The sequence below is a fragment of the Martes martes genome (assembly GCF_963455335.1).
Source record: "Martes martes genome assembly, chromosome: 1".
In the NCBI taxonomy this organism is placed as follows: domain Eukaryota; kingdom Metazoa; phylum Chordata; class Mammalia; order Carnivora; family Mustelidae; genus Martes; species Martes martes.
In genome coordinates, this window is record NC_137888.1 from 109,964,552 (window position 1) to 109,987,765 (window position 23,214).

At 37.0% G+C, this 23,214-nt stretch overlaps 1 pseudogene across 1 annotated transcript in view; it reads left to right on the top strand.

Annotated features, from left to right (window-relative positions):
• The first annotated feature begins 391 nt into the window (after positions 1–391).
• The window catches only part of LOC308343925 (homeobox protein NANOG-like), a 41,722-nt pseudogene continuing 18,899 nt past the window's right edge, over positions 392–23,214 (top strand). The window contains exons 1-2 of the transcript in view: positions 392–459; positions 2,914–2,986. The product of the transcript in view is annotated as a homeobox protein NANOG-like (transcript). The remainder of the gene's footprint in view (positions 460–2,913; positions 2,987–23,214) is intronic.

The following is a 23,214-nucleotide window of genomic DNA, read 5'->3' on the forward strand; positions in this document are numbered from 1 at the left end:
AAAAAAAATCCACTGGGTGGTGGGCATTTGAGGCCCTCTAAGTGTTTCCGATTAAAGGTGTGGCATGATTAGAAACAAGTGTGTGCAGGCTTCATGGCCCAGGCAGAATGGTTTCAAAAGTTAGGACTTTGTCAAAAATTAAAGAAATAAAATAAGATAAAAGTTAAGAATTTGTCTAAGGAAGCAATGAAGAGGCCTAAGTAAGATGGCTGTATTGGGGGGTGGGGTGGTGGCAGCAAAGGGTAGATACAGCCAGGGAAAAATTTGCCGGACTCTGACACTGAGTAGCAATAGAAGGACATGAAAGACATCAGAGCTGAACCAGAAATTTTGAGCCAAGTTCAGCAGGCAGATGCGGCAGGAGCCACGGAGGTCAGGAACAGGGGCTGACATGACGGAAGTCCATGAAGACAGAGTGGATCACAGCGAGCTTCAAGGACACAACACTGACGTTGATTAGTGAGAAAAGTGGGTCAGGAGCTGAGACCCCAGTTCAGGTTAGCCTTCCAGGGTTGGTGATCATCACTGGTAAGTGATGACTGAAGCCTTAAGTGTACATGAGAAGTAGGCAGAGAAGACTGTAAGAGAAAAAGAAGAGAGGAGGGTCTTCTGCCCCATGCCTTCCTGGAGCTCTGGTTGGTGGGTCTGGCCAGCACACGAAGAAGTACAACTTTGTGGGTTTCTTGGATGCATTCACAGCACTGCCTAGTCCACTCCAAAGCTCCACCAATTGGTTTGGATCAGAGTGTGACCACAGAAATCTGATCTAGGCCAGACTAAGCTCAGAGGTCAAGTCTGCTTCAGGGAGGGCATGGACCACGGGACTAGGCAGCTTAACTTGCTCCCTCTTCAACAGATATTAGAGAATGATGAATCTACAAACACTTCATAAGTCTAATATTATCAGCCCACGATTATTGCTGCTTCAAATGTGTAGATAATAGTCATAATTAAAATGATAGATCACTTAGAATAAGTGAAGTCTTGGCAATCAGCCCACTCAGCCATGTTGTCTCTCAGCTGAGAAGGTTGAGGCTCAGGGAGGGGAACCACATGCCCGCAGGCAGACGGAGTCAGGGCAGAGCTCAGACCTCTGGGCTCACACTCAAGTTCTCTTTTCCTTTTTTATCCAAGTTAATTCCTCCCCTCACCCTTGCTTTTTTGCAATCTATTTTACACAATGCAATATTCATAGAGAAAGGTCTCATGTATTCCCTTTCACTTTTAACTCTGCGTTTGAAGGCATTTTGGAAAAGTTGCCAGCAAGTTGGGAAATGGGAAGGAGTTAAAGAGATAGCAGAAGGGTCAGTTCAAGTCAGCTGAACTTGAGTGGTTATTTAATGCAATAAAGATTTCCCTGGATGCTGTGGGAGCTGAGGTGAGTCAGAAGGCTCTGTCCTCCAGAACCTTACGGTCCCTGTCGGTGAGACAGACCTGCAGACAGCTAAGGCAAGGCTGAATGAGATAAGAACTACCCTGGAAAAGTAAATGAATTTCATATTTTTGGTTTTGTTCACTTTCTGAACAGCTAGGAAATGGGGAGGCTCTGATGTTTGCCACCTCCCCACACGCTTGGAAGAGAGAAGAGACGTCACCTTGAAATAGCTGTTTTTCCACTGGGCCAGGCATTCTAAGATCCTATTTTAAAAAGTAGAACAAACCTCTCTCTCTACCTGTCTTTATTACACTCTCCAATCCAGGGGCCTTCACAGTAGACCCAGGAGAGGCAGGGGAACATCCTATGACCCAGCACACCCAGGACAAGAAGCTACAGGGTTTTGGGACCATTGCCAAGCCGTGAGATGAACCTGATAGGGTGCCTAAATAACAGCATGGCCTCAGCCTCAGGCCTGACTTCATGCTATTCCAGTCGTGTGACCTGTCTCCTCCACTGATCTAAGATAACACTTATCACATTCTGCCTTGGAATCAGGTTACTCGTGTGTGTGCCTGCTTCCGCCACCAGACGAGAGAGCGGTGACCATGCCTTACTCAACCCTCTCCCCCAGAGCACTTGGCCCAGACACTGGTACTTTGTGCACACCCACTAAGTGTGCAGGGTTGGCTGGAATTTTGGCAGGCCTTGTCATTTTTCATTGGTAAAACCTATGGCTCTTCTTGCCCGGTTTGAGGAGGATAAAACACACATTGTGTCAAAAGCCTGGATCTGATTTCAGAGACCAGGGCTCTGAGAGAACTACTGACTGCAGTTGACTCCCTGTGGAACTCTGGGCCAGCCTTTTCCTTCCACACCTAGATTTCTGTCAGCAGTGAGAGGGATTCACAGGCATTGTTCTTATAGTACTTGCTTTTGATGATTCTATGATTTTGTAAGGTAAATTCAAATGGAAAAATCCCTTTTGGTTCCGTCTCTCTTTATCTCTGCTGATCCTTGACCTAACAAGATGTAGTGCGGTCAGTCATTGCTATGATTTGAAAAAGATTTATTTTATTGTTTTAAAAGATTTTATCTATTTATTCAACAGACAGAGAGACAGCGAGAGAAGGAACACAAGCAGGGGGGAGTGGGAGAGGGAGAAGCAGGCTTCCTGCTGAGCAGGGAGCCCCATGCGGGGCTTGATCCCAGGACCCCAAGATCATGACCTGAGCCGAAGGCAGATACTTAAAGATTGAGCCACCCAGGCGCCCCGAAAAAGATTTATTTCAAAGGAAGAACCTAGGCAATGAGGCTGTAAGAGAGCAAGCAACTGCACCATTCCTCAGTGAGAACCTCAGTGGTAGAGTCAGAATTCCAAATGAGACTAACTTTCTTTATCTACCACTGTGCTCTTTTCCATCCACATCGAGCACATCACTTAAGATATTTGGGTCTCAGTTTGGCTATCACATGGAATTAATAATACCCCATAGCATTCACGGAAAAGTAAAATCCTTTATCTAAAATGGAAACAGCTTTGGAGACCTGCAGGACCTAAGCAAATCTAAGAGACTATTGAATGGCCGAGTAGTCAGACTAGTAGCCCAGGTAATCAAGCTGGCTTCTTAGTGACACTGCGATCCGCAAGCTGTTGACCTCAGGAACTAAAATCTCTTCGTCCCGGTTTTGCTCAGTGCCTTGTCATTTTATATCCCCAGATCAAGGTATTAAATCGTGTCTTTCATGAGTTCAAGTTTATGTGCCTACAGAATTAGAGGTTAGAATTAGAGGTTAGAAAACTAAGGACATCTAGGGGCGCCTGGGTGGCAAAGTCGTTAAGCATCTGCCTTTGCCTGCAGTCTCGTCTGGTCATGATCCCAGGGTCCTGGGATCGAGGCCCACATGGGTCTCTCTGCTTGGTGGGAAGCCTGCTTCTCCCTCTCTCACTCCCTCTGCTTGTGTTCTCCCTCTCACTGTGTCTCTCTCTGTCAAATAAATAAATATTTTAAAAAAAGAAAAGAAAAGAAAACTAAGGAAATCTAAGGATTATTCTTTGATTTTAAGTTATCAAAAATTTTCAAAATGATATCGCTTACAAGGATACAGTGAAACCAATGCTCTCATTTATAGGGAATTATTTTATAATTCAGCTTGTCAATATTATTTGATGACGTTCATACATACATACTTTCGACCCACTAATTACTTCTCCAGTAACATATTGCAAGAGGGAGTGATAATTTGGGAGATACATGGATATGCTTGTCTCTTTTGCATTTTTATAGGCCTGACTTCCATCCAAGTCAGCGCAAGCATTCATTTACTGTTTGGGGGGATGCAGAGTGGGCAAGCAGAAAAAGTAATTTGGATAGGTACAACAGCAATGCAGAGAGAGTAGAAGTTGATATTCGGTTTCTGGCAACAGAAATAGGAATTTTATGTCCACAGGGAAAGAGTGAGATGTAAAGCAGGCTCGCAAAGAGAGAGAAAGGTTTCAGCATTCCCTTTCCCCTACTCTAGCATTAAGGCCTGGAAGACTCGGAAACAGATTTTTATTTAAGGAAGATAGTGGTCATTTAAAAAGAGAAAGAGGGGAAACCCAACCCTGCCAGCCCCAACGGCTGCAAGAGGAAGAGGGGAACCAAGAGCAGATACCAGTCTTCTCTTACCCATCGTGGAGCCAACAGTATTGTCCTGTGCAAAGAGTTGTGGGGGGTTACTTTAGAAAGGCCCAACTAAGCAGGGAAAGACCCAGAGACAGCTGGAATCCTGGCCCGCTCTCATGTGCAAAGCATCCAGGAGACTAAAGCACTAGAGACCTCCAGCCTTCGGTTTGGTGCCTCTCCCACCACTGTGCCCACAGAGAGGTTGAGATGGCCCAGGGAGGTGAAAAAACTGCCAGAGGAACACAGGCATGAACTTTACACTACTGCTTACATGGTGGAGAAACGTCCACAAAGCTTACATGTCTTATGATGAAGAAATGTTTAATTGAAGTGCCCCCTCTAGACAGAGAATTTTGTGAGGAAGCTGACACAGAATCTAAAAAAAAAAATGCGGTGGCATGAAAATCTGAGCTTTTCTCTTTGCACTGCTTGTTACCCCTTGATTTTTGGAATGTTTACATTTTTAAGAACGTTTTTAAGAACTGTAGTTTAAGAAACTATTAAGTTTATTTTGCAAATAAACTTAAGTGTCCTGCAATGGCATTGAATTTTTTATAAATGAGGCCTATACATTTTTTTTTTTTTTTTGCACTTCATTCAAAATCAGTTTGGAAATTCCTCATCTAAGTATGCAGGGAGGGAAGTTTTAAAAAAACTTCAGCTCTGAAACTTTTGGAATAATGTAATTACGGAAAATAAAGTTTACAAAGGGGAAGATGTTGAAATTTATCCTTATAAGAGCAAAACAAACCAAGAAAGTACAAACTTTAAAAAAAAATTGACTCTGGGATTAGGTAATTGTGTTTTAGAATATGTAAACTTGTAGACAGAGATTTTTGTTTTTCAGGAGGCTCTTAATTACATTGAATACACTTACATTCTGTTTTAGAATAAAATGAACTCAAGAAGAAACTTTATTTTGTTGTATCTAAGTTTGGTGAAACTTTCAACCAATAAAGAAAGAGGCGACTTTTTAATAAGTTTTGGCTTGTAAAAATATTTATTGATGAAAGGTATTTAAATGGAAAAGACAGTATTTTTGAAGGTATATGGCTGAAATGTTAACATATTTTTATATGAAATAGAATAGAATCTGTCTCCTGTTTTGTGAGTTTTGCACTGAGCTCATGAAATATTTGAAGTGCTATGAAGAGTGTTTTGTCCATAAAAACTTATCTGTCGAGAAGATCAACTAAAAAGCCAATAATTTCAAGTGTATTAATAGTTAATTGCAACTTTGAAGAAATATTTTAGCTGATTGTCTGAAAAAGTTAAAATAATGTCATATTGAAAATAATATGTTCTTTAAGAAACACCAGTATCATGGTATTAGAAGCAGAAATAACTAAAACATTAATAGTATGTGAACTTGCAGAAACAATAATCTATTATTTATTATTTAATTAATAACCAATAATTAAATGATAAATGAAAATTAATAATTAGTAATAATTATGGCCTTTGGCTCAGGTCATGATCCCAGGGTTCTGGGATTGAGCCCCACATCAGGATCCCTGCTTAGCTGGGAGCCCGCTTCTCCCTCTCCCACTCTCCCTGCTAGTGTTCCTGTTCTCACTGTCTCTGTCAACTAAATAAATAAAATCTTAAAAAAAAAATATTTGGTAAGGTTGTTGAATTCAGATAATATGAAGAAATTAAAAAAATTTCAATGTAACTTTAAATGCTTCAATGTACATAGATACATGTTACCTAAGTTTTTAAGAGTGAATTTTATTTTTGAAAATAGGTTTTGAATAGTACTATTTAAGGTACGTCTATATCTTAGAACTAATTTCTCTGTCAATAAATACAAATTTCAAAAATTTGTATAATGAATTTTAGCTCCCTTTTACTCTCAAAATTATCCTGAATCAAACATATTCTATGATCCCTCTAGATATGACATAGACATTTTTCCTTATTGCTATTTCATGTTCAGAACAAAAGCTAGAGATAAAATAAATTTCAATTTTTAAAAATATAGGGAAAAGACTGTAAGGGATTTTTTTTTTTCCTTAAGTGCTAATAGAACTGTGCTCCGTGGGAAAGATGATGAATTTCTTTCTCTTCTTCCATTTACATTTTAACAATTGAGATCTTGTTATTTTAACAGGGAACAAACTACACTAGAGGAAAAAAACAGCAGAAAGTGTTGGGCACTTCCTGGGGCAAGAGGTACCTGCCAGCAGCCCTGTGAGGGCAGTAAAGGTGAAGACGCAGGCAGACCGGGCGTGCCATTTTCTCCACATCTCCAGCACACATGGCTCTCCCGCATCTGTTGGAGCATCAGCTGGTCAAGATGTTATTTCCTTGCACTCCAGACCCAGCCAAGGTAGAACTGACAAATGAGGTCAGATTTGGGGGCCGAGATGAGTGAAGCATTTTATATTTATATCCATAGACACACACTCTTGTGTATGTTCCAGTGACTTCAGGGGACTTCCCACAGCTGTGGGTGTCCTGTGTCTAGTGTGAGCTTACTGGCTGGCCCACTGAGTTCTCTGGACACCAATCCCAGGGTGAGGGGGCGTTCCAGGGCTTATGGATTGAGGCGATAAGTGTATCTTTCTCAATGTCATTTGGCTCTCTTCTGTACTATCTGTTCACTCTCATGGTAACATACATGCAGGATTTTTTTGGCAGGGTGTTTGTTTTTCCTCTCTCTGATAGTAAGCTCCAAGTTTAAGGACGCACAGAACACAGTGACTTCACAACATCCAGGCTGGGGCTTTCCTGGGTGCTACTCTGATTAATTTAATGCGGGGGTGGGGGGGATAAACATACAGTATAAATAAAATGCTTAGGAGGGTGCTTGGTACAAAATCAGTGCTAGAGCAGTATTGGTTATTACTCTGACACTTTACAGAGGAATCAAGCTTTCTATCTAAAAGGGAGAATTTCAGGGGTGCCCGGGTGGCTCAGTTGTTTAGTGTCTTCCTTCGGCTTGGGTCATGATCCTGGGGTTCTGGGATCAAGCCCCATATTGGTCTCCCTGCCTGGCAAGAACACTGCTTCTCCCTCTCCCACTCCCCCGCTTGTGTTCCCTCTCTCCATGTCTCTCTCTGTCAAACAAATAAATAAAATCTTAAAAAAAAAAATGAAAGGGAGAATTTCAGTGGAGACAAAAAGGAAGTGATGAGAAATGGTAAGAAATAACAAGATTTAATAGTGTAGAAGACATGTTGAACACATATTACACACAATACACTGGCTGAGGCTCCAGGAATAAAATGATGGAGAGTTTAAACTCACTGCTCTCACAGAATTCACAATCAGTGGATGAAATTTAACTGAGCTAAGAGAGTGTGAATGTCTCCCATTCTTATGCAGAATTCTAGCCTAGCCCTGCTAGTATGTATACAAACTGTTGTGTGTTCAAAGGGGCTAAAGAAAGTTGAACAAAATTCAAGGAGTTCCAGGGAATGGTGCATATCCTCTCCTCATTAACATTTGCATCATGGATTTTTTTTCCTACCTTACTGGGTCACTTAGCAGAAAAGATGAGTTTATGTAAAGTAAAAAAGTACATTGGGTCACTGTGGAGGACACTGTGAGGTGTTCCCCTAAAGGCTATTTCTATTTCTTTATCTGTAGGAGAATTTGTTTTGTTTTGGTTTGAGGTAACAGTGTGCTCAGGAAAAGTGGCTTTCAACATGCAACAGAAAATGGACCTCAATGAGTTCCGAGCTAAGATTTTTGCTAGTGTCTCTCCCTTTTGCCAGTGATTGGTTTGGAGTGGCATACAACCCTGTTCTGGCTAATGAAAGGTGAGGGAAAATGTGTTGGGACATTTCACATGAAGGCGTTTGAGAATCAAGGTCAATACAAAAAATGTATTTGATCTCTCCAAGGAGAAAATAACTTGTTCTGTGGCCTTGGGCATTTATCACTTTACCCCCAGGGCTCAGTTTCCCCACCATACATATCATGTAATAACATCTGTCCTAGCTAATTAACAGGGTTATTGTTAATGATATAGAAAACCATAGATTTTTAACACAATTTCCAAATTTTAAATACCTGTAAGATGTAAATAATTACCATTAATTGTAAATTACTTTGAAATCTTCAGATGAAAACTGGTAATACAAATACATCAGTAATGCCTGAAAGTGTATGCTAATACGCCAACTCTGGGAAAATAGTGCTTCTTCACTTCAAGAAAATTTAAATATAGAGTGTGTAAAAGACCTGCAATGCATTAATTTATGCATACATATTTCATTATCATTGTCTTTATTTCTCTCAAAATCTATGTGTAATTAGAATTATTTAATAACTCTCAGTGAACTTATGTTTATAAAGAAAAACCTTGATACTTTCACCTCTCTCCTTGGAGAGCATAATGGCCAGTGCAGTAAGTAGAGTCAGGTATTTTGTGCTGAGATCCCCAAAAAACATTCAGTTCTCTTCATAAAATGTTCAAATATACGGAAAATAACATAATAATCACCAAGAACCCACTATGCATTTTTAATGAAGGTCGATTCTTTGCCATATTTTCCTCACTTAAGGATGAAGAAAATAATACAGATACACTTAAGGTCCTCATCTAACCCTTTCCCAATTACAGTTTGTGGTGGGTGTATATTTCCGGATCACATTTCTACTTTGCCTATGTATCTGTTTATTACGTAAGATATTAACTAAGCTGCTCTAACCAAGAGTCCCCAAACACAGTGGCTCAAAGGAGATTGGAGCTTATTTCTCTCTCAAAGCAGTTTATAGGATGGTGGAAGGGACACGGTAGACAGTCTGCTTTGAACTGTGAGATTTGGTTGTTTCACCAGCCTTTAAGGGAATAGTTTTAAAAGTGCAATCTCAGGGCTCCTTGGGTCACTAGGATTCTTTCAAGGTGTCTGTAATCTCCTCCTGTTTCCAGCTGTATATCTGTGTGAGGCCAAATTTTCTTCATGTGCAGCAGTAAGAACAATATTAGTATGGACTATTGAAGCAGACGAGACTCCTACTTGTCTTGAATAAAGTCATACATTAAGAAGATTTTCAAAAATGTTTTTTCACCAAATTTATTTTTAAAGTTATTTATCATCAAATAATATATTTATATAAATGTATATTATCCTTTTATAATGAAATTATATTTTTAATGCCTCAATTTTAAATTTGAATTTGTTAAATATCAATGGATATTCCAACATAAATAAAAGCTCTTTGGAGTCCTAAACAGGGAAAGTAGAAAAATGTAGTGTCTAGTTGGAAGCTATATTCAACTAAAATTCTTTTCACTATGAGGGATGGAGAATGAATTTGGAGGAACAACTAGCAATTCAGTGCAATCTGTGTGTTCATAAGCAATATATAATGATTGCGTAATTTAAGAATTTACATGAATGATATCTTTCTGCATGAATCCTTCTGCATGTTACTTTTTTGTAACTCAAAATTATGTTTCCAAGATTTATATATTCTAATACATACAGATCTAGTTCATTCATTTTAACTGTTGAATACTATCATACTGCAGGATTATAGCATAATTTATTTAAATATTTCTTTGGTGAATATATAGAAACTTTCCAATTATTTACAATAAACATCTTTCTGCATCTCTCCTCACATCAATATGAGAGTGTTTCTCTAGAGAATTAAAGATTAATTTGTGTGTTGTAGGATATATATGACTCCGAACTTCTTTATTAAATTGGTGTTAAACTGTTCTCCAAATGGTTGTGCCAATGTGTAAACCACCTGCACAGCATGAAAATCCCTTTGCCTTTTCTGCCTCACTCTTTGGAATGATCAAACTTGTGAATGTTGTCAATATGGTGCCAGGGGAATTGAAAGTTACTGTTGTTTAATTTGCACCTCTCTTTTTAGATATTAGGATGGTTAGAAATAGGTATGATGGCAATCAAAAGAATTCTTGATAACAGTGATTACATAATTGAGGTGTTTTTTTTTTTCTACATAAGAAATGTGGAGTTAAACAGTTGCTAGCATTGGTTTTGCAGATCATTAATGTAATCAGGAAAATTAAGCTCAGACATCTTTCTGTTGCATTATCCTAAATATGTTGGCTTTTCTTCCTCATGCTTATCATCTTATGGTTACAAGATGATTGCCACTATATCACTTAAATGTTCAAGAGAAAAGGGGCAAGGGGAGGGATGACTTATAGTACTCTCCTCTTGAATCTGGTCCCTTTTATCAGCAAAGAAAAAGTGTCTAATCTCCACTCTAGTGACTTCTTCTACCATATTTTTTGCTCAGAATTGGCTTAATTAACCAATACTAACACATTGTTCTTGCAGCTTTAAATAAGCTAGAAAAAAAGATAAGGTACGTCTCTCACACTTCTTATTTCAAACTGCCGTGGATTTTCAAGGACCTTTATACATATATATATATATATATATATATATATACACACACACACACACACATATATATGTGTATATATATATATATATGCACACACATACACTTACATTTGGGATAAAATTAAACTTTATAATGTTGTAAACTGAAAACAAGGTATCTTGCATTTTAAATTCAATTTGGCAATCTCTGCTTTTTTAATTAAAGTGTTTATTCCTTTAAATCTAATATAATTATTAATATAGATGTGCTTAAGTCTATTATCTTTGTCATCTGTTCTTGATTTTCTCAATATTTTCATGCCTTCTTGGGGAGAATAAAAGTATGTGTTATAAAACCTACAATACATTATCATTATTTTGGCTGCATAAGAAAGGATAGAAGAATAAGTTCTTCAGGAAAAGACTCGTGTGTTAGAGGGAAGCTCAGACCTTCAGGAGGGAATGAAAAACATCAGAAAGTTAAATATCTAGGAAAATATTTCATAAGATCTTTATTATTTTTATTATATAAACATTTATCTTTAAATTTATTAGAGGACTATTAACTGTTTAGACAAAAATTACATATATTGTAGTTTATATAGCATATATATATGTGTGTATATGTGTGTGTGTGTGTATGTGTGTGTACACACATCTCCTCTTGGTTCTGGTTCTCTAGAAAACTTGACTAATATACTTTTTCCTTATGCTGTTTTATAAAGTGGGAAATTATGTGCTATTCTATATACTTTCATTACCCAAATTCTTTTGTTCCAAGCAAAATCTTACATAGAATGTCTCTCTTGGTGATTCTTTTAGTTCCTAGACACAATTCCAACATGTGTTGGGCAGATGGTCTTCCCACAACACACTGAACATTTCTTGGACACCAGAAGGGTATCCAAGAAGTCAACTCAATTCTGATACCTATCTACCAGAGATCCCACAGGGTAAGGGTTGCAGGACTACCCTCCTCCCACCCCATCACTCCCTCTTTGTACTTCAGATCCCATTCTCAAGTCCAGGTTATTTCCTGAACTTCTGACCACCTGGCTAGAAATTAGAGGTTTCCACGACCCTCTCCTTGGCTTTGATTAATTTGCTAGAGCAGCTAACAGAACTCAGAGAAACATTTTACTTACTAGATTGGTGGTTATTATAACAGGATATAAACCAGAGACAGCCGATGGAAGAGATGCTTAGGGCAAGGTATGTGGGAAGGAGAATGGAGCTTCCATTCTGACTCCAAGCTTGCTGACTCCAAGCTTGCCACTCTACCCCCATCTCCCTGTGCTAACCAACCCAGAAGTTCCCTGAACCATCCTTCTGGGTTTCTATGGAGGTTTCATTACTCAAGTATGATGATTAAATCATTGGCCTTCGGTGATTGAATCCGATCCTGGGCCCCTCCCATTGCCACCCACCCCTCCTTGGAGGTCAGAGTATGAGACTGGGAGTTCTCTCTAGTCACCATTTGCTTGCCTAGCAACCAGCTAGGCAATCCCATCCTTTGGTGTGTTCTAAAATCACTCGTTAACATAACAAAAGACATCTTTGTTGCTCTAAACACTTTATAAAATACCAAGGGCTTTAGAAACTCTGTGCCAGAAACTGGTTGAAGACCAAATGTATATCTCTTACTATAAGTCATAATATTACAGCCACCGTTCACCTTCTGAATGCCATGCCATGATACATTGCAGCTTGTTACCAAAGACAAGAGACAGTACCCTAGATTTGGTGACTGTTATTTCACTGGCCATTGCCAATATTTAGCAAATAGAATTGGCTTTGCCATAGTTACCAGGAAATCAGTACCTATGGATATTCATTTTAGGTTGGTACTTGCTATTTACAGCATTTCTTGAATAGCCACCTCATGTAAGATCATTTTTAATTATTTTCTAACTGATTTTTAAGAGAAAGCCAGAGAAATGAAGGCTTTCTGGCAGCATACTATTTTTATTTTTCCAATAAAAATTTAAGCAGAGTGAACCCGTGAGTAAGTTACCTCAAGGTAGTTTCAATAGGCCAAAATACCGGGGTGGGGGTGGGGGAGTGGGTGGGTTCTGTGCACCAGCTCTTTGCCATTACCTGTGAAGCTGGACTTTCCTCAGACCCTCATTTCCTCTTATACTGTTAGTTGCTAATCTTCCTCAAATGTTTAAGGTGTGCATAAAAACCATATTAATCAGTCTTTTCAATAACCCTCTAGTGTAGGTGATATTTCCCCCATTTTACCAGTGATAAAACTAAAGATAAGAGAGATTAAGTTATTTTCCCTTAATTATATTGTTAATAGGTTTCAGAGCTCAGACTTCCCTTTATAGCATTTGATAAGCTTATGGTTATAGGATATTTTGACTCCGACACTGGCATTTGAATTTAGCTAAATTAGCTATTGTAGGCAAACTATTGTCATAACAATCCCAAATATCAAAGGATTAAAAGAACAGGAGCTTATTTCTCCTTACATAAAAATTCAAGTCTAGTAATCTTCTATCTAGTCATTCAGGAATGTAAACTTCTTCCATTTTCCGCTTCTACTAGTCTCTATGTCCACAAAGTACTTCCTTTCAGCCAAATAAGGAAAAGAGGGAGCATGGAATTATCTGATAAACTTTTATAGGCCAGCCTGGAAGTGGCACACACCACTTTTCATTGACTAGAACTCAGTCATATGGACACACTAACTGCAAAGGAGGCTGAGAATATGATTTAGCTATGTGACTAGGCAAGAGGTGTTTTAAATATCTACATTGGTTATGACTACTTTGAATTATATACTTCAGTGTGGAAATATTGGGCTTAAAAATATTGAACATTTTAAAAATTGGCAAGAATATTTTGTAGTAGATACCCCTAGCCTATACATGATTCTCAGTCATCTCTGAGTCTTATCATAAATCAGCTAGAATGAGATTCAACTATAAATAACAACAACCACAAAGTAATACTGGCTTAAAAAAAGTAGAAATTTATTTCATTCTCTCTCTCTCTTTTTTTATGTGAAAAATATTCAGAATTCAGCTTGGAATTAAGTTCAGAACTGGTGTCTCCACCATCATTAGGAATCCAGACTCTACTGGCATGCCTTCTGCACAGGACCTACTCTCATCAAGGCAGTCTCACAGCCAGTGGAGCTGTGAGTGTTTCCACCTTCAACCATATTGTAGGCTGGGGGGAAAAATGGAGAAATATGGGATTTTCACAGATTTGTCTTGCTCCCTTTATGGAAACCTCCAAGAAATCTCAATAACTTTTTCTCTCAATAACTTTGACTCATACCTCATTGACTAAAACTTATTCACACAGCCACTCCAGCTGTTATGCAAATTGGAAAATTTTGTCTTTAGGCTGGGCGTATCGTCAGTCCAAATGACATAGGAGTTCTATTAGTAGGGAAGAAAAAAGGATATAAGTTAGATATGCAACTAGCTGTCTCCATCACTTCTGCCCCCATATTTCAGACTTACTCCCTTTCTGATTATTTTATTTAGAGCATACCAGAGACAGATGAGGTTCGGGGCAAAAGTAAGGACCTAGAGTAGAGTAAAGTAAGAAATTGTTCATATTATTTAGTAATTAGAACTACGATTTTAGATTTTGGTGAACTCTGCCGCTTAGGATTGGTCAAAAAGAGCTATATTGACATGTCCTACTAAACAACTTATACTGCTACATATAGCTCCTACTTTTTCTTCTTTTTTCTATTGTTTCCCTTCTTTCTTAACTTCCTTTAATATATATTTATTGAAAACTGTTATATACCACACATTGCACCTAGGACTTAGTGATGAACAAAACATTCATTGTTTCTGTCATTGTGGAGCTTATAGTTGTATCTTCATATATCCAGTGGCTGTTTAACACCTTTTCAGGACTAATTATCCTAAAGAGTAAGTTGCATGGTTCTCTCTCACTAAAAAAAAGGTAATATTTAGAAATATAATGGTTGAGAACAGACAGGCTTAGATTTGGCTTCCAACTCTGTCCTTCACTAATTGAATAACCTTGAAAAAAAAAAATCTTCCTTCCTTTGTATTTCAAATTCCTCAGTCTTAAAATAAAGATGTTTAATTGGTGGAGGTATCATGATCAGAGTTATAAATAGAACAAAATATGTAGACTTTATCCCAGTGAATCATACTGCAGAACAGCTAGACAACACATACATATCTTCACTGGCACAGAAGTAACTGAACTTGGCATTAAATTAATTAAATTGTCAAGAAAGCTATGTTTAAATACAAAGCTATAGTATGTCTTACATGATTTATAATGCCTGTGCATGAGACATATCATAAATATCTTCAATTCCAATTATATAATCTTAGACAATAATTTAAGCATTCTTTCTAGATAACTCAGTGTTTGCTGGAAGGACTGAGGAATATGCTTAGTTCCTCAGATTTCTAGTCTGCCACTCCCACCCTGACTTCTCCCCAAAATGATATGGATGTATGGTGGGGAAAAAAGTAGTGTAAGTAGCCTCATGGCTGTAAGGATGATGCAACTTGATGTGGCATCTTCTATATATTCCACTGATATGGTCTGTGAAGTCAGGTGACTTCGGCTTCTCCTTGAACAGGTGATAATTGAAGTATAACTTGTTCTGTCTTTTTCTCTCTCAATTGGGAAACAAGCTAGTATCTGAGGATCAGGACTCTCTCCATTTAGTTTTCTTTTGATACTTTTGGGTCCTATTGCCAAGGTAGGCAGATTATTCCCACAGAGACTAAAGAAACAAGATCATTGCTCAGGACCTTTTTTTCTTCATATTACCAGACTCCAGTTCCATGCCATTGCTCCTATGCCTATATTGCAATTCTGAAAGTGGTGCTTAACTAAAGGCTAGGATTCTTCTAGAGATCTTTAGCCCTCCTTGTTCTTTAAAGGCATATCCCAGGAGTTCCTATGTTCTTAGGCTCCTCCACCCAAATGAAATGTTTCTAAAACCTCTAATAATTACCACTAAGTTGCAGGTTCTGATAGAAAGTAAAACCAAAACCAAAACCAAAACCAAAACAAAAAAAACAAAAACAACCCCCCCCAAAAACAAGAATATTGTCCCCTGAACTCATTCATATTCTGCTCGTTCTCCTCTTCTCAAAATTCTTCTGATTGAAAGATTTCTCCTTGATCTTTCTTCTAAGTAGGACATTATATCTCAGGAAATAGATGAAAAATTACTTTCCCAGTACTATAGAAAAAAATTATCTAGGCCTAGTCTTGATGTTTGTTGGAACTATCAAATGAATCTTTAAAATTTTAATATTTTCTTTAAATATATATAAATTTATCACTATTATCTTGCCTGAAAATTCTATTTTGGAGACTTCTTTTTCCAGCTCTAAAGAGGTAATTAGTGCATTTGTCGTTCTTTCATAAACAACTATAAAACCAGATAAAACACATGGAGCAACTCTTCTTAGTCATTAGATCTTAAGCAACGCAAGAGCCTAACATAAAGATAGACTTTATTAAATTAAAAATGTATATTGAAACTGCCAGGACAACTATTAAAGCAAAGAAGTAGAAATAGAGGTATACCTACCAAACTAATAATACAGATAAAAAGGAATACAATTAATCCAAAGGGAGGACACAAATAACAAGGTAGATATAAAATTATCATATTAATAATGTCATCAAAGCAAATGATGTAATACTCTAATTAAAAGGCAGTAATTGCCTAATTAACCAGATACAAATATAAGAACCAAGTATATGCTGTCTATAAGAAATACATATTCAATGTAAAGACACATGTAAGTTAAAAATAAAAATATTATAAATTAATAATTACAAATGTATGTGTATACTTGGGGCAAAAGATACATATATTTCCTAGCTCTACCTACTGAGATGACCTTCAGCCAATGACACCCCAGTAGCAATGAGCACGCCTAACATTCAGATCTTGGTTTCTAAATAGCTTTCTCAACTTTCTGTTTCATTTTTGATATGTAAAGAGCTTGAAAGTTCTCATTATATCATTACCACAAGAAAAATATATGCAAACTAGACATCAGTAAATATTCTTGGATGTATCAGAGAAGTGGATAACAAGACAATCTACCACTCTGATATTTGGAGAGCCATGTGCATATAGAGACATACAGCTAAAATCCATTTACTTAAAGGGAGGCTCCTGGAGCCATAAACCTATAGGAATACTTAACTGGTAACTCTGATGAACTGCTAGAGATTGACTGTGAAGTAGCATGAGACTAAGAAACTGCTGAGCTGTGTAGTCTTAAGGAATTCCCCCCAAATTTGTGAGCTTTACATCCAGAAACAACCAGATCACCATGGTGAAGTTTCAAGAAAGGTTCTTTCATGAGTATATCAGGGGAGGGAAAGAGTAATTGTTAGTTTTCTAGGGATGCCATAACAAAGTACCACAGATGGGTATGGCTTAAAATAACAAGAATTTATTCTTTCATACTTCTGAAGGCTGGAAGTCTGAAACTAAGGTGTCAGCAGGGCCATGCTCCCTCTGAAATATGTAGGGAAGAATACTTCCCTGTTTCTTTTTAGCTTCTGGTGGTGGCTATCGGTCCTTAGTACTTTTTGGCTTGTGGCTGCATCCCTCCAATCTCTGCTCTGTCTTCAGATGGCACTCTTTATGCATACCTGTGTCCAAATTTCCTTCTTCTATGATGATACCAGTCATAGAGTATTAAGACTTACGCTAATGATCTTATCTTAATTTGGCTGAATCTGTCAAGACCATTTTTTCCAAATAAGGTCTATGTTTTCAGGTCCTGAAAGTTAGGAATTCAACATCTAATTGGTAGGAGGAACAAAATTCAATTCATACCAGTAATCATTGTGGAATATACTCAGAACTTTAACGGACTTTTCCAGAGCCATATCCCAACTCAGGTAAGGGAATCCCTTCTAATCCTTTTCATTCCAGCCTTCTGTCTCAGCTAAGACAAAAAGTAATAAAACATACTTAATGGGGTTAGGGAAAAACAAAAACAAAACAAAACAAAACAGAAAACAATTCTGCTCCTGGAAACTTTTGTGGAGCTTACAGTTCTGAGACATAGGTCCACTAAAAGACTGAAATTTTAATCAGAGGATTATAAACAATTCTTCTACCACACACTTTACCAACACACCAATAGGGCTCCAGTGTAATAACAGTGGATTAGAGCTATAATGGCTGCAAGACACAGACTCTCTCTACAGAGGACTATTGAAGGAAGCCTATAGGACACTAAAGGCATTTGAACCTTCTGGCACTTATAGATACAGCAAATATTAAACATAACCCAACCTCTAGCCAAATTAACACAAATCCTCACACTAAAGACCTATTTATCTCAGTCTCTATTATCCAATAAAATACATCTAGCATCAGATGATGCCAAAAGGCAAGAAAAAAACGTAACCTGAAGAGAAAAATCATCCTCAAATCCATCCTCTCCTCAAATATGACACGGATACTGAAATCAACACATGGAAATTTAAAATAATTATCATTAATATGTTAAGGGATTTATGCTAAAGATAGACAACTTGAAAGGACAGTTGGGAAAATGTAAGCAGAGAGATGAAAATATGAAGAGTCAAAAGGAATTTCTAGAAATTAAAAAAAAAAATCACTGCACCAGAAATGAAGAATGCCTTTGATGCGTCATCAGTAAATTTGACCTTGCACAAGAATCAGTGAGCTTCAAGACAGGCAAATATACACATTTCCAGCTGAAATCCAAAGGGAAGAAGATTACAAAAGATTGAAAAAGAAAAAGAAAGGAAAAATTGGACAACGAAGAGCTATGGGATACTATCTGGAATACCAGAAGGAAAAGATATGATAGAAAAGAAAGAAAAGGGGCACCTGGGTGGCTCAGTGGGTTAAAGCCTCTGCCTTCAGCTCAGGTCATGATCCCAGGGTCCTGGGATCGAGCCCCGCATTGGGCTCTCTGCTCAGCAGGGAGCCTGCTTCCTCCTCTCTCTCTGCCTGCTTCTCTGCCTACTTGTGATCTCCGTCAAATAATTAAATAAATAAATCTTAAAAAAAAAGAAAAGAAAAGAAAAGAAAGAAAAAAAAAGGTGAAGTAGTAATGACTGAAAACTGAACCAAATTAATGTCACGCAATGAAACCACAGATGCAGGAATGTCAGAGGATGACAAACAGATATACGATAAACACACACACACACACATGCATCTATATGTATATCAAAGCATGTTATATGCAAACCCAAAAAACCAAAGAGAAAAAGAAAATCTTGAAAGTAGACAGAGGAAAACAATACTTTGTTTATAGAGGGAGAAAGGATAAGAATTACAGCAGACTTGCCATCAAAAACCATATAAGCGAGAAGAGAGTTGGATGATATTTTTGTGTTGAAAGGAAAAATAAGACAAAAGAAAATCACCAACTTGAAATTTTATATGTAGAAAAACATAGCTTCAAATGTGAAGGAGAAATAAACATTTTCCCAGACAAACACTGAGGTAATTCACTATCATCAGATCTTCCCCGAAAAACAAAAAAACTAAAAGAAATTCTTTAGGCAGTGAGAAAATGACATAGATAAGAAACTTGGATCTACATTAAAAAAGGAACCAAATTCCCTAAGCAGATTGTTAATTCTAGACCTAATTCAGGGAACATGAAATAAAACCAGAGCACTTTGTAGTACTAGGAAGTAAGAAAATGCTTAAAAAAGAGGTTGTGGGAGCATTTCAAAGTGACACAGGAGCCAGTATGAAAGAGCCCCTAATGGTCCAAACTAGAATAATATGAGAAAAAAAACAAAAAACACAAATACTGTAATATTTGATTATAACTGAAAGTATAAAATAAATATGCTGAGTGCATACTGTTATATATAAATGTTTAAACCAATAAATAAATGGGAAAGATGGAACAAATCTTCTTTACAGAAGAATTCCAAGTAATACATGTAGATGCACCTCCTTCTAGAAATTGGAGGTTAATTCCTTTCTTCTTGACTGTGGACAGGACTTAGGAACTTGCTTCCAAATAATAGAGTATGAAAGGCAAGATATGGTAACTTGATGGGGGAGTATCTGAAAGACTCTAACTTATTCAAGTGATCACAGTTAACAACACCCATGATAAGTCATTGCTGTTATTAACCTCCTGATATAATGTGAGGAGAACACTCTAGACCTCTGTGGTATTCCTCCCCAAAGCCAATAATCCTTATAATCATAAAAAAATAACAAAATCATTAAAAAACCATATAACAAATACATATTGAAAGAATTTCTATAAAATACCCAACATGTACTTTTCAAAACTGCCATAGTCATGAAAAACAGAGTGAGAAATTTTATACTGCAGAAGAAACAGAAGTGTAATGATTAATAAATGCCATATAATGGATCAGATCCTGGAATTTAGTTAATAGTAATGTGCCAATGTTAGTTTTTTATTTTGACAAATGTGCCATGGTTATATAAGATGTTAATATTGGGGGGGAACCAGGTGAAGGGTGTATAGGAATATTTTGTTCTACTTTCGTAACTTTTCTCTGTATCTAAAATACATTCCAAAATTTAAAAAATATCTACAAAAATAAAAGGGTGAAAAAGAGATCATGTAAACACACATCTTAAAATTTTTGAGCTGGCTATATTAACTCCAGACAGGCTTTAGGAAAAAGACTATTACCTGGGACAACTGGAATATTTCATAAAGATAAACAGGTAAATGCATCTAGAAGACAGAACAGCATAAATCTATATTTACTTAATAACAGACCTTCAAATACAAACAACAACAAAAAAATAGAACTAATGCCAGAAAACAAAACTACTAGTAGTAATTAGTGTGTAAGTTCATAATCTTGCATGTCTATAATTACAGCAGATGATTAGGATTCCTGTTCCAATGACTAATAAAAACATAAATAAATAAGGATATAGAAAAACTGAACAAAAATATTATAAATCGATTTGACCTAATTGATGTTTAAATACTTTTCCCAGCGACAGCAGAATACTTACCCACCCACCTTCACACAAACAAGTATGCATGGAACATTTATCTTGATATACTGGGTCGTAAACCAAGTGTCAAAAAATATAAAAGGATGGGGCGCCTGGATGGCTCAGTGGGTTAAGCCTCTGCCTTCGGCTCAGGTCATGATCCCAGGGTCCTGGGATCGAGCCCCGCATTGGGCTCTCTGCTCAGCGGGGAGCCTGCTTCCTCCTCTCTCTCTGCCTGCCTCTCTGCCCACTTGTGATCTCTCTCTCTGTGTCAAATAAATAAATAAAATCTATTTATTTGACACAGAGAGAGAGATCACAAGTGGGCAGAGAGGCAGGCAGAGAGAGAGGAGGAAGCAGGCTCCCTGTCTAGCAGAGAGCCCAATGCGGGGCTCGATCCCAGGACCCTGGGATCATGACCTGAGCCGAAGGCAGAGGCTTTAACCCAGTGAGCCACCCAGGCACCCCAATAAAAAAAATCTTTAAAAAAATATAAAAGGAACTGAAAGCATACAAAACATTTTCTTTGGCTACAGTAGAACAAAATTAACAATCAATAACAACAAAAAAAAAGATATATTAAATTTCCTCAACTGTTTAGAAATTAAATTATATACTTCTATACAAACCATTAATTAAAAAGAAATCATAAGGAGAATTAGAAAATATTTTAAATTGGATGAAAATGAAAACAAAACATAAAATGTGTGAGATTAACTAAAATAGTTCTTAGAGTGAAATTTCTAGCACAAAATGCTTTATTTTTTTATCTTTTTGTTTTAAAGATTTTATTTATTTATTTGACACACAGAAAGAGATAGACAAGTAGACAGAGAGGCAGGCAGAGAGGAGGAAGCAGGCTCCCCGCTGAGCAGAGAGCTGGACTCGGGGCTCGATCCCAGGACCCTGAGATCAAGATCATGACCTGAGCCAAAGGCAGAGGCTTTAACCCACTGAGCCACCCAGGCACCCCTACAAAATGCTTTAATTATAAAAGAAGGAGGAAAGGTCTAAAGGCATGTGTAAGTTTCTAAAAGAAACTGGAGAAAATAATAGTGAAGCCAAGACTAAGTAGATAGAAGAAAATAATAAACAGTGGAAACAACAATAGTGGAAACAAACAATAGAAAAAATCAATGAAGACATATTGCCTTTAAAAATATCAATAAAATTGAGCAATTTCTAGTACCATTGATGAAAAGAAAGAAAAGTTACAGCTTGCAGATATCATTTAATACTAAATGCTAATACTAAACGTAGGGCAATACTAAGTTAGGGCAATAAGTTTAATAAGTTAGATGAAATGGACAATTCTGGTTAAAAAGACTTATAAATACAGTGTTGGTGAGAATATGGAATAACTGGCATTTTCTTATATTGCTTATGAGAATATAAAATAGTACAGCCTCATTGAAAACCACTAGGGTATTACCTTATAAAGTAAAATATATACAAATAATATATTATAATTATATATAATTAATAATTATAATTGCATTGCAATTATCTATTTTATAAGTGTGTTTATAAATGTTTATCATGACTCAAGAATTTCACTCCTGGATATTAGGGAAATAAAAGTATATGTTCACACAAATAACAAATACACATATGCAAATGTTCTTAGCAACATTATATATAATTGCCTCAACTGGAAAGAACTTAAATTTCCATCAACTGATGAATGAAAAAAACAAATTATGGTATACCTATACATGGGATACTGTACTCAGCAATAGAAAACCAGAATATTAATACATAGAACAGGGATGAATCTCAAAACATTATGCTAACTGAAAGAAGTGAAATATAACACTATACTTCATGATTCCATTTTTATGGTATTCTATGAAAGGCACATTTTTGGTCACGAAAAGCAAGTTAGTAGTTGCTTGAGGCCTGCTTGGGGTGGGGCAGATGACTTGGCACTAGGGAACTTTCTGTTACCTTGGAAATAGTCTGCATCTTGACGATGATGGTGGTGACATGAGACTACACATTTGTCGAAACTCATTGAATGGTGGAGGTAAAATGCATGCGTTATTACTGTTATCAGGTTATACCTCAATAAAGTTGGTTTAAAAGATTTTATTTTAGAGGTCAGAATGAGAAAAACAAAAACAAAAACCTCTCTTTGTTTTACTTTTCTGGTAGTTTCATAACTTCCTGAGGCAAATGAATGTCCCCAACAAAGTGGGTAAAAAGATCAGTGCATTAAACAAACAAACAAACAAATAATACCAAAGAAAAAAGCATACTAGTATATTGGAAAACTATTTTCCCCATTACATTACAATTACAAACCCTACTTCTATTTTCATTTTTACAATAAACTTTGTCTTCTACATGAACAGACTTTTCGGCAAAGAAGACATCCAAATGGCCAAAGTGCTCCACATCACTCAGCATCAGGGAAATACAAATCAAATCGCAGTGAGATACCATCTCACACCAGTCAGAATGGCTAAAATTAAAAAGTCAGGAAATGACAGATGTTGGTGAGGATGCGGAGAAAGGGGAACCCTCCTACACTGTTGATGGGAAGGCAAGCTGGTGCAGCCACTCTGGAAAACAGCATGGAAATTCCTCAAAATGCTGAAAATAGGGCTACCCTATAACCCAGAAATCGCACTACTGGATATTTACCCTAAAGATACAAATGCAGTTATCCGAAGGGGCACATGCACCCGAATGTTTATAGCAGCAACGTCCACAATAGCTAAACTATGGAAAGAACCTGGATGTCCATCAACAGATGAATGGATAAAGAAGATGTGATATATCTATGTCTATATCTATGTATCTATATATAGATATATATACATCTATACTGGAATACTATGCAGCCATCAAAAAACCACCAAA